The following is a 12257-nucleotide window of genomic DNA, read 5'->3' on the forward strand; positions in this document are numbered from 1 at the left end:
AAAAGACCTGGGAGTGCTAAAGGTCATATCACGCTCCACAACCAGCAGACTATCTATCTATCTATCTATCTATCTATCTATCTATCTATCTATCTATCTATCTGTCTGTCTGTCTGTCTGTCTGTCTGTCTGTCTGTCTGTCTCTCTCTCTCTCTCTCTCTCTCTCTCTCTCTCTCTCTCTCTCTCTCTCTCTGTCTGTCTGTCTGTCTGTCTATCTATCTATCTATCTATCTGTCTGTCTGTCTGTCTGTCTGTCTATCTATCTATCTATCTATCTATCTATCTATCTATCTATCTATCTATCTGTCTGTCTGTCTGTCTGTCTGTCTGTCTGTCTGTCTATCTATCTATCTATTTGTCTATCTATCTATCTATCTATCTATCTGTCTGTCTGTCTGTCTGTCTGTCTGTCTATCTATCTATCTATCTATCTATCTATCTATCTATCTATCTGTCTGTCTGTCTGTCTGTCTGTCTGTCTATCTATTTATCTATCTATCTATCTGTCTGTCTGTCTGTCTGTCTGTCTGTCTGTCTGTCTGTCTGTCTGCCTGTCTAAGTGCTTTGCATAGACAGTAGGGGAACTTCTTCCACCACCACCAATGCGAAGCATCCACTTGTGACCTTAAATTAGCAACTGAAAGTGAGAGTGCGGATTCAGCGGGTTAGAGAATGGATGGATGGATGAAGTGAGAGTGTGTTTTTCTGTGCTGTGCAATGGACTGTTTCCTGCCTTGTACTCAGTGCGGCAGGGTTAGGATTCAGCTCCAGTGACCTGTTACTGGAATAAATGGTTTTGAAAGGTGGTTGGATGAATATATAATGGTGTATTTGAAACCAAGATAGGTAGATTGGCAGATAATCTGGAATCCATTGAATTATTACAGTGAGACTTAGACAGCATACAGGCTTGGGCAGATTTGTGGCAGATGTACTTTAATGTACAGTAAGTAGATGTAAAGTATTATACCTAGGAAGTAAAAATCTTAGGTTTGAATACACAATGGGGGGTCTTAAAATCGAAAGTACACCTCATGGGAAGGATTTGGGAGTCTTAATGGACCTGTGACTATCAACTGCCAAACAGTGTTCAGAAACCATTAAGAAGGCTAACAGAATGTCAGGTTATATGGCACAAAGTGTGCAGGTCAAGGAGGTTGTGCTCAAGCTTTATAATGCACTAGTGAGGCCTCATCTGGAATACTGTGTGCAGTTTTTGTCTCCGGACGACAAAAAGGACCTAACAATGCTAGAAAAGGTCCAGAGAAGAGCAACTAGGCTCTAATGGAGATGAATTATATGAATTATTAGGAAAGATTAAAACAGCTAAGTCTTTTCAGGCTAAGCAAAAGAAAATTATGTGGAGACATGATATGAAATGTTTAAAATTATGAAGGGAATTAGTACAGTGGATTGAGACTTTAAAATGAGTTCATCAAGAACACAGGGACACAGTTGGAAACTTGTTAAGGGTTAATTTCGAGGAACATTAGGAAGTTTTTATTCACACAGAGAAGCATAGACACTTGGAATAAGCTACCACGCAGTGTAGTAGACAGTAGGACCTTTTTGGGAGGGATTTTCAAATCTTGACTTGATGTTATTTTATATGAATTGAGTACATAGAACTGGCAAACTCTTTTCGACGGAATGGCCTGTTCTCATCTAGATTGTTCTAATGGTCTCATATTCATCCATCCATCCGCTTCCGCTTATCCAAGGTCGGGTCGCGGGGGCAGCAGCTTGAGCAGAGAGGCCCAGACTTCCCTCTCCCTGGCCAGTTCTTCTAGCTCTTCTGGGAGAATCCCAAGGCGTTCCCAGGCCAGCCGGAAGACATAGTCCCTCCAGCATGTCCTGGGTCTTCCCTGGGGCCTCCTCCCAGTTGGACATGCCCACAACACCTCACCAGGGAGGCGTCCAGGAGGCCTCCTGATCAGATGCCCGAGCCACCTCATCTGATTCCTCTCGATGCTCTACTCTGAGCCCACTCCTGGATGACTGAGCTTCTCACCCTATCTTTAAGGGAAAGCCCTGACACCCTGTGGAGGAAGCTCATTTCAGCCGCTTGTATTCACGATCTCGTTCTTTTGGTCACTACCCATAGCTCATAACCATAGGTGAGGCTAGGAACATAAATCGAATGGTAAATTGAGAGCTTTGCCTTACGGCTCAGCTCCTTTTTCACCACGACAGACCAATGCAGAGCCCGCATCACTGCAGATGCTGCACCGATCCGCCTATCGATCTCACACTCCATTCTTCCATCACTCGTGAACAAGACCCCGAGATACTTGAACTCCTCCACTTGGGGCAAGATCTCACCTCCAACCCTGAGAGGGCACTCCACCCTTTTCTGGCTGAGGACCATGGTCTCATATTCTAATTTCAAATTCAGCAGTCCTATCTGGATATCACTTGATGTCACCTACTGTTAGGCCCAGCATTAAAGAGAACAACAGGAGGTAGCCCAAGACTAAAGGTCTTTTGGACACTTTTGCTTCCTTAACTTCTACAATAGAAATAATTATACTCTCTCAGTCATCACATAAATACACCAACTGCCAATTTACACCAAAAGTGACACATCAGCTTAACATAAGCCCTCATTTGTGCAGGTCGCACCAAACCTATTAAGTGCTACAAGCAGGAATGAAAACAGAAGCCTCTGTAAGTTCAAACAGTCCTTTGTGGCAGTTTCTCAGGATTCATGTATCAGTTTTGTGGAAAAGTGAATTACTGGAAATTTAATATTTGTTTTTAGTGTGTATTGTTTGCTTAGTAAGTGAATGAGATTTTTAATTGTAACAGCTGAGGATTTTCCACATGTAGCATGTTTATTTTGCATTAATATTTAGATAAGTTATCTTGAGGATGTATGAATCTGTTAAGGTAGGTCAATGTATGAGAAAGCCAAAGATACCACCATATAATGTTTTGGATTTTATACACAGATGTGGTTCATTGAGTAATGAAATATCAATTAAAATAAATAAAAATCAAGCATTTTTTTAACATCAAAAGTTAATAGCAAGTATTCATTGTTACTTCAATGTTTAAAGGGAACTTGAAAGTGAAGTAGTTTATATGGCTCCATTTTAATGAAGTTATCATCAACAGCTTCAGAATACTGTATCAGGTTCTTCCCAAAGATTTTTCCGTTGGTACCAATCTGCCTACTGACCCAGAATATAAAGTTGAGCTCACATGTCTATGACTAATTTTAATTTTATTCATCCTATTGGATGATATTTTAACGCTTCTTCATGAAACCAAAGCATATAGTATGTTAATTGTCTAGATATTAAAGAAATAAATTGGTACATATTTCATAAGCATTAAAGACTCTGAAAGAAGCATCCATTTTTCCAGTTACTGACTGCACTTAGTCCAGCTTCAGTGTCATGGAGAAACGGAGCCTGCTCTGGCAGTATCAGGTACAAGACAACCATTGAGAGGGGTAACACGGCATCCCAGGGCACACTTCCATGAAGCTGAATCAGATCTTTAGAAAATGCGAGTGAAATCAGAATAAAGATAACGGACAATGGGGGAGCAATTTCACTCCTATAGTGTGCAGGCCAGTATTTCGCTATAGTCTCGTAGAGCTGTACCGGGCCTCTGTTATCATGCTCTGTGTAATCTGCCATGTTGATTGGTTGGATAATAAGAATGGACTTGAATTGCTCTGGAAGGTGGCACTGCACATAGCATGGCATCTCCGAAAGGCAGCATAATTTAACAAAAACTGTGTCCAAATGAACAGGCACATAAGAAAGCAGAAAGGTTTTAAAAAGATATTTTTTATGTACATACTAGCGTCAACTACCCCGTGTTGCCTGGGCTTCTTATGTCTACAACTTCAGCATTTGTGGAAGTGTAAAAACGAATCAATAACCATTTCAAATGAATACAAATTCTTATGGTGTATAATTTTGTTCTTCTATACTAAGTACAGTGTGGAGTGGTGACTCTGAGGCTAGGGATTTGCACTGGTAATCGGAAGGTTGCCACTTCGAATCCCTTAAACACTGAAAGTGACTCTACTTTGTTGGGCCCTTAACCTGCATTTGCTCTGTCCTGGGTATGACATTAATCTGCATCCAGCCCTGCAAGTAGGCCCTCCAGCCTGCAGGGAAAAACCTGTGGTTTGGTGGCAGAATTGGCATTCCAGCCACCATAAAAAACCTCACACTAGTTCCAGTCCATCTGAACTGTGGTGCTGAGGCTACACTTGGGTCCCAATCTGGGATCCTGTTGGTTTGTCATGTGGTGGTTGCGGTAATGCGCTGTGTTAGCATGTGCTCCTAACCTCTGTCTCTCTATACCAGGGGTGTCGAACTCCAGTCCTGGAGGGCCACAGTGGCTACAGGTTTTCATTCTAACCATCTTCTTAATTAGTGACCAGTTTTTGCTGCTAATTAACTTCTTTTGCCTTAATTTTAATTTAATTGACTTGACCCTCTTACTTGATTCTTTTCCCTTAATTAGCAGCCTAGCGATAATGAGACACAAAACAAGCCACTCTGTGACCAGCTAACCACAGTATCTGAAAATAAAGAAAGGTGGAGGTCTCAGTAAAGTTAATCTGCTAAGGTCACCAAAACATTTTGACTGTGTTCTTGGAAAAACAGACCATCCACAGTTTTGGAAATGTCTACTGTGGCAGAATGAGAGCAACAATATGCTATGGAATTAAATAACGGGTTTAATTACCAGCAAGAATTGGCTCCTCATTAAGAAACTGGTTGGAGTGAAATTGGTTGGAGTTTGACACCTCAATTTAGCTGGTCATTAGTTGGCTCATTTCATGTCTCAGTTCTGCTTGGATGCTATTTAATGTAGAAAAAACAATTTAGAGGACTGAATCCTTAAAAATTGGACTATTAAAATGAAGGGAAAATATGTTGATTAGCGGTAAAAACTGGTCACTGATTAGGAAATGGATTAGAATGAAAACCTGCAGACACTGCGGCCCTCCAGCACTGGAGTTCGACACCCCTGCTCTATACTAAGTACATACATGTATTCTTGCAATATGGCTAATTTATTAATCTAGTGCTTTGTGATATACAATATTTTTGTTTTTCACTCCAGTGTGTAAATGAATAACTGTTTTGGCATGTCCTTGCTGTAGCAAGCAACATAGAGTTGACCTTGGGAAAAGAATAACTCGAAGTTATTGCCTGCTGCAATGAGTGACTGTCCTTGAGCCTTATTTGTAGTCCTGTCAAATGCAAGTCACACTGGATATTGCAGTCACTTAAAATCGAAAGGCATGTCAGTGGGGATCATTGGCATATGTGGAATGAACATATCTTCTCCTCTAGCATTGTCAGGTACAATTTTCACTTCTAACAAAAATAAGCAATAACCTCCAATACATTTTTCATGTGGAAAAAGTACGGTCCTCCATATTGGATCCACTATCTTGAATTAAAAAAAAAACACATCAGAAACCCATAAAAATCCCCAGATACTAACTTGGTTAATGAAGAAACACCACCTACGTTTGCATCAAAGGGTTTAAATCGGGGGGGAATGGGTCGGGAATCCAGGATTTATGGTAGCCTATCTTATCCATTTGGTCCTAGTGAGTAACTATGCAAAATCTGGTCCAGATCTACCAAAGGGCTGAGGAGATTGTATAACGGACACATGGACACACAGGCAGACCTTCCATTTTAGAGTTCTAGATAGACTGATGCTGAGTGGCACACTGGTTACCACTTCCTCACGGCTTCAGAGCTCTGGATACACTCAGTGTTGCGTTTGTGTGCTCTCCACGTGCCTGCATGAGTTTTCCTTTGGAAATTGTGATTTACCTTACAGGTCCCAGAAATGTGTATGTAAGCGTAACCAGTGACTCTAATTTAACCCAGGGTACTGTGACTGTACTCATGATTGTGCCCCGTGATTGGCTGGCTCCCGGTCCAGAGCAGTTTAGTTTTATGATCTGCCTCGAAGGCAATGCCAAAAGAGGAGAAAAACAAACATTAACCAAACTTTAATTAGTTCATTTATTCAATTAGTCCAAGTTCAAAAGAACTCAAAATTTCCAAAATGACAAAATTCAAAATAATATAAAAAGATTACATTTTAAAAATGTCAAATATCAAAACTATGTCTTACTTATACAAAGAAGAACAAGTTCCAAATGAAAAAGATGAGTGCAAAATTAAACTCCACATAAATTATTTGAATTGTAACTAATTATTTTATTCACATTCATGAACATAATAAAAAAGTAATTAGCATGTTTCTACCACTTCACATTTAAATACAAAATTGAAAAGAAATTCAATTAAAATTGAACAAATTACACAATTCACTCATGTCTATAATATTGCTCTAAATCAATTTAACATATAAATATTCATCTGTCTAATATTTTAACAGTAAAACAACAGCACATATTCATTGACTTACCAGTAACTTCTCTAGTTTTTGTCATTAGTTTTCTGAATCTAAAACTTTGTTTTACGGCCCGTCGTTTGTTCACTTTTTGTGGTGCGTCTCTATGAATTATTCAGCAGCAGTCCCCCATCACATTGACATCCCAACTTGTCTGGTCCTTTCTTTCTTTTTATGTCCTTGATATCCTGATTTAATTTGTCACCCTGCCCTTCACTCACCAATCTAAGATTTTCAGGAAAAAAATTCTAAAAAATGAACTTGAGACTCATGTTGCATCCTCTTGATTTTCATGTATGGCATGGGGCAGAAGGTTAGCCCAGCAACATTAGGTGCAAGGCAGGAGCGAACCGTCAATTTGACCCAGTACCCCACAATCTGTTCATATTTAGAAAACCGACACAGAAATCTGCCTTTGGAAATAAAGTAAAATGTAAAGAAAGAAACAGACAGCTAAGCCCTAACCCCCAAAAAGCAGAAAAGTCACCAAAGGGGAACAAATAAAAAAGAGCAGAGCACCAGAAACAAATAGTGAAATTCAAAAATCGAACCTTACATTTTAAACAGAAATTTACTAAAACATTCTTTTAACCAAAGCTTGAACAAGAACACAAAACCACAGTAACATGTTACTTTATCAGAAGATTATGTAGAATCTCAAGTATAAACGCAGTTACATAACCTGAGGTTAAGACAATGGCTAAGAAAACTGAAAAGTACAACATTCTTCTTTTCAGTGTACTTGCTCTGTCTATTAAGTGGTGGTCTCATTAAAGTTTTAAATCAAGCTCATATGTGGTAAGCCAGAGACCGAAACCAGAGTTCCATTAAAGTACTAGACACAATCATTGATTATTCATTATGGGAGAAGCTCAATCTGATTTTGGGCCTATGTTGAATGGGGCTCTAACCAAAAATGGCCATAGAGCAAGAGAAGTGGGTGGAAGCTGGGCCAGTATTGCCAGATACCCGAGTAGCCAAAGAAAGCCACAGCAGACAGGAAAGGAATACAGAGGGGGATGCATTGAAAGGTTCACACAGGAGTTTGGGTTGGTCCCTCTCAGGGACTGGAAGGGCTCAGGCCCCTTTAGCTGAATGGGTCTGGCACAACAAGCAGAAGCCGGACATTTTGCCAGTTTTTAGGTTTTTAGGTCTAGACTATAAGTTGTATCAACAGTAATACGCAAGCAAAATCTCATTAACATTGACTGATCATTTTGACCATTTATGAAAGGCTATACTATATACCCTGTATTTTAATTTAGACCAAAGGCAACCTACATACAAAATTTAATGAAAACTGGTTTAGCTCTTTTTGCGGGATTGGTGACCAAAAAACAGAGAAACCGACAAGCAGGCAGGCAGACAGGCAATCTAATGGGTAAAAATAAGATCCACAGTGGAAAATGGATTAAAACATAAAATGAAGCTGAAAAATTCCAACACATAGACTGTGTTATGTTTTTTTAGATAGATTGATAATGAAACACTATATTATATACAGATGTACACTAGAGAATTACCTGTGTGTAAATTAAATGTATAATTCCTTTATTTGATAAATTAGTAGTAGTTGAATTTTTGCATACACACGCTACAGCAATATTTTGTTTTAAATGTTCTACCAACACGCAACATATCAAATGAAAATAAGATGCAAGGTGCTTTGGCAGTGTTGGCCTTTCCATTCCTAACAGATGCATACTGTTCGAGATCAATCAGGACAAGGAGCCTGCTCAAGCAAACAGCATCAATCAATGATGGGACCTTTCTTATTTTTTTCTTAATTTTGTTTTTTCTTATTATGTTGCCATGCTTCATCCCCTCGGCCACACTAACCTAACAGATCAGGGGAAGACTGCACTCTGAATCTGCACAAAGCTGTCACAGCCAGCAGAGGTCTGAAAGCCCACCTTAGTTTAAGTAGAAGCCTGTCTGAAAATTGAATTGAAGTCTCAGCAAGCTCAGCGGGCAGTAAATTGCTTCTGCGGTATCACGCAGGGCAGAGCAGTTCTCACTGCACAGCGACGATTTCGCCTTTATGTGCTTCTTCTCCATGCTGTAGAGACTGATGTCACCTACTGTCCTGTCTGCAAAGTAGATTGTCGTTTGGCCTTTAGTTCGTTAAAGCTCATTTATAAGTTTGAAAATTATTCAATAACTACAAAGTGCAGTTGTTGCAAAAAAAACAGCTGACTCAGTGGCCTGAGAGGACCATGGATGGAAAACTTGGATCTACAATACATCACCAGTACTTAACTTTAGCCATCCAGATGTCTGCTGCTTCTTGCCTATTGGTCACTTTCCAAGTTTTTGTATCTTCTGTACATTTTGCTGTGTACGACGTAAAGTCTTCCTGTATGAGTATATCACATTTATATTAGGTAGAGAGAGGCATAGAGTGCTGAAGGCCACATATTAAATGAAAACAGATGCGAACCCATCTCTTTCTGCCCTCCAAAACATACTATTTTATCGTGTTATCAGATCACCTGTGACAAACTAACCTCTTAGGGCTCTTATCTTAATTTGGGATAAGAAATAATATCAAACCCAGCTATTAAACTGTTACCTGTAACCTCTTACCTGTCTCACTGTCCGTATTGCACCCTGTGTTTTCAGCCTTAGAAACCCCTATCAGCAGGCTCGCTCGCTGACTGGGACTGTGTTTTATTTTCACTCCTTCCTTTTAACCCAGTTTGCTACAAATTGCAGGCTAAATAAAATCATCCTTCATGCCTGTAAGGGACTGCAGCTAGACAAGATGAATGACAATCTAGCATATGACAATGCTAAAAGAAATCAGGCAGAGATTGACTTCAAGCTTTAATTAAAATGATATTCATTTGCATAAAAACCAATATGAGACGCTATAAGTAATATGAAGAATTATACAACCTGCCAAGGTTCGCGCAGTCTTCATTCAGTGCCAGATGACATTTCCCAGGTGGCCCACTTCCTATGTAACAGATTATACTGTATATCCTTCAGCTTTAAAATGAAAACCAAGACATCTTGCCAGAGAGACAGAGAGAGAGAGATACAGAGAGAGAACTCTTTTTCCAAGTGTCAGCAGCTAAGCAGCAACAGACAGGAGGCTCCATTTAAGTGCCCGAGGTTCCTCTCAAAATGTCAATTTTTGCAACTGAGCTGGAATATTTACAAAAGTGACAGAACTGAAAGCTATATTTTTGCAGCAAAGCACTAACTTAACTGAAACAAATATTTCTGAAAAAAGTCTAATAAGTTATTAATAGAAGTATTCCATCCATCCATTTTCCAACCTGCTGAATCTGAACACAGGGGTCTGCTGCAGCCAATCCCAGCCAACACAGGGCACAAGGCAGGAACCAATCCCAGGCAGGGTGCCAACCCACTGCAGGACACACACAAACACCAGGGCCAATTTAGATAGGTCAATCCACCTAACCTGCATGTCTTTGGACTGTGGGAGGAAACCCACGCAGACACGGGTAGAACATGAAACTCCATGCAGGGAGGACCTGGGAAGTGAACCTGGGTTTCCTAACTGCGAGGCAGCAGCGTTACCACCGTGCCGCCCTAACAGAAGTATTCAGACGCTTAATTCAGTTCTTATTAGAAGCCCCTTTGGCAGTAATCACAGCTTTGAATATTCTTGGGTGAGTCTTTACAAGCTTTGCACACCTAGATTTTATTTCGCCTTACACAATTTCTTGTTAGTTTTCGCATACCCCTTGGGGTCAGAGCGCAGGGTCAGCCATTGTACAGCGCCCATGGAGCAATTGAAGGTTAAGGGCCTTGCTCAAGGGCCCAGGAGAGTAGGATCTCTTTTGGTAGTGACGGGGATTCGAACCAGCAACCTATTTGGGCAGTGACTATCCTATTCTTCCAGGCAGATCTTCTCAAGTTCAGTTAGGTTGGATAAGAAAAATCTGTAAGCTGTTATCTTTTAGGTCTCATCACAGATGTCCTATGGGGTTTGAGTCTGGTTTAGACTGGGCCATTTAAGGAAAGTCAGAGATGTGTCCCAAAGCCACTCCAGCCCTATCTATATGCTCCAGGTCATTGTCATGCTGAAAGGTGAACCGTCACCCCACCCTGAGGTCACATGCACTCTAGCCCAACTACTCAATATAGCCAGATGGCCAGTTCTAGGAATTACAGTCCTGTTGGTTCAAAACTACTTCCATTTTCCATTTATTGAGATTACCGTGCTCCTGGTAACACTCAAAACTTTAGAAATTATTTAATACCCTTTCCCTGAACTGTGCCTTATAAATATTATCATGGAGGTCTACAGAGAGCTTCATGGCTTGATTTTTTTTTTTGTCCTGACATGTACAGTAGTTTAAATTGCGGGACATTTTATTCTCCTGCAAGTGACTTTCTAAATGTTGTCCAATCAATTCAGTTTACCACTGATTGATCCCAGTCAAGTTCTAGACACATCTCAAGCAGAATTAAAGCAAACCGGGTGCACCTGACAACAAATTGGAGTTTCACAGCAAAGGGTCTGAATACCTGGGGAGAAACTCCATCCTTGCAGATGCGAAGCTGTCTCCTTCTCTGCAAGACAGCAGTGCTACCACAGCACTAACTTACTACTCAAGATTATTATAAACTAGCAAAATACCCGCGATTCGCAGCGACGAAGTACTGCCTTAAAGTTTTTATTAAGAAGAAAATTAAACCTTTTTAAACTGAGGGAAAATATATCAATAATTATTTATCCGGTTGTAATATGACCAAGCTGTACACTGAGCTTACTCTTGAGCATGTAACGTACAGTTGGCCATGTGAAAAGCAATCTTGTTTCAAATCTCACAGCTTGGATTGCTGCTGTCATAATCGGTTTGAGTTTCATGGTTTGTTTCAATTACAACAGTATTTGTAGGACTTGTGTTGAAGAGACATTCAGCATCCGTCAAGCGTTGTAAGTATACAACCAGTTTCATCGATAACTTCACATCCAGCTTTTGAGAGTTTAAACATTCATAAACGTCAAAGTGTCCACTACTGAAATTGTCACTTGTCAATCTAAGATGTTTAAGAGGCATTGGCGGTTGTCGAAAGGTGTAAAATATTTGGCCATTTCGGTACACTTCAAAGCGACAACCGAACAATTCAGCGGCAGCCATCAACTCACATGCAGATGCATAGGTGAAGGGCTTAAGCATTTCACTCTTATAGTGCTCCTGCATAGTATAATTATCTCCTGTACCATCATCAGTCCACACCTTGAACCTGTCCCAGTCATTCAATACATAAGACACAATGTTCCTCCGGATATCAAGAGTGAGCCTGATATGGCCGTGCAATATGTAACAAGGAGAATGGAAAAGGTTGGTGCCATCTCCGGGCATGGAAACAACTCGGTAAGGGACAGTTCTTTGATCGATGGTGATTACCTCAATAGACATGTTAATGGGGGTATTGTTGGAATGATAAAGGAAATGGGTACCTGAACAATGTAAAGTAAGTCTAAAATACCTACACAATAACTATAATCGTAATAAATGAACAATAAAACAGCGGAGAAGCCGTGGATTAAATTAAAACACTGTAGTTATCAGCAGGGAGACGTGAATCCCGTGGCGTAGCAAGGAAGGGAATGTAGAGACTGGAGCGATGGACGGCTTATATAGGCAGGCAGCCAACAACGTGGGAGGCGTTGGGATGGGGGACCCAACGCTGCCTCACACGGTGACTGAGCTGCAGGCTATGGACGTATATTTGTGTACGTAAGTAGGATTCAGTTAGCATTGGGAACCCGCGTACCAAATTTCTTGAAGATGGGCACATAAGTAACAAAGACCATTTGAAAGTTCAATATGGCGGCCAGCAGTGGCATCATACCACCAAAA

Source organism: Polypterus senegalus, chromosome 6 (genome assembly GCF_016835505.1).
Source record: "Polypterus senegalus isolate Bchr_013 chromosome 6, ASM1683550v1, whole genome shotgun sequence".
In the NCBI taxonomy this organism is placed as follows: Eukaryota; Metazoa; Chordata; class Cladistia; order Polypteriformes; family Polypteridae; genus Polypterus; species Polypterus senegalus.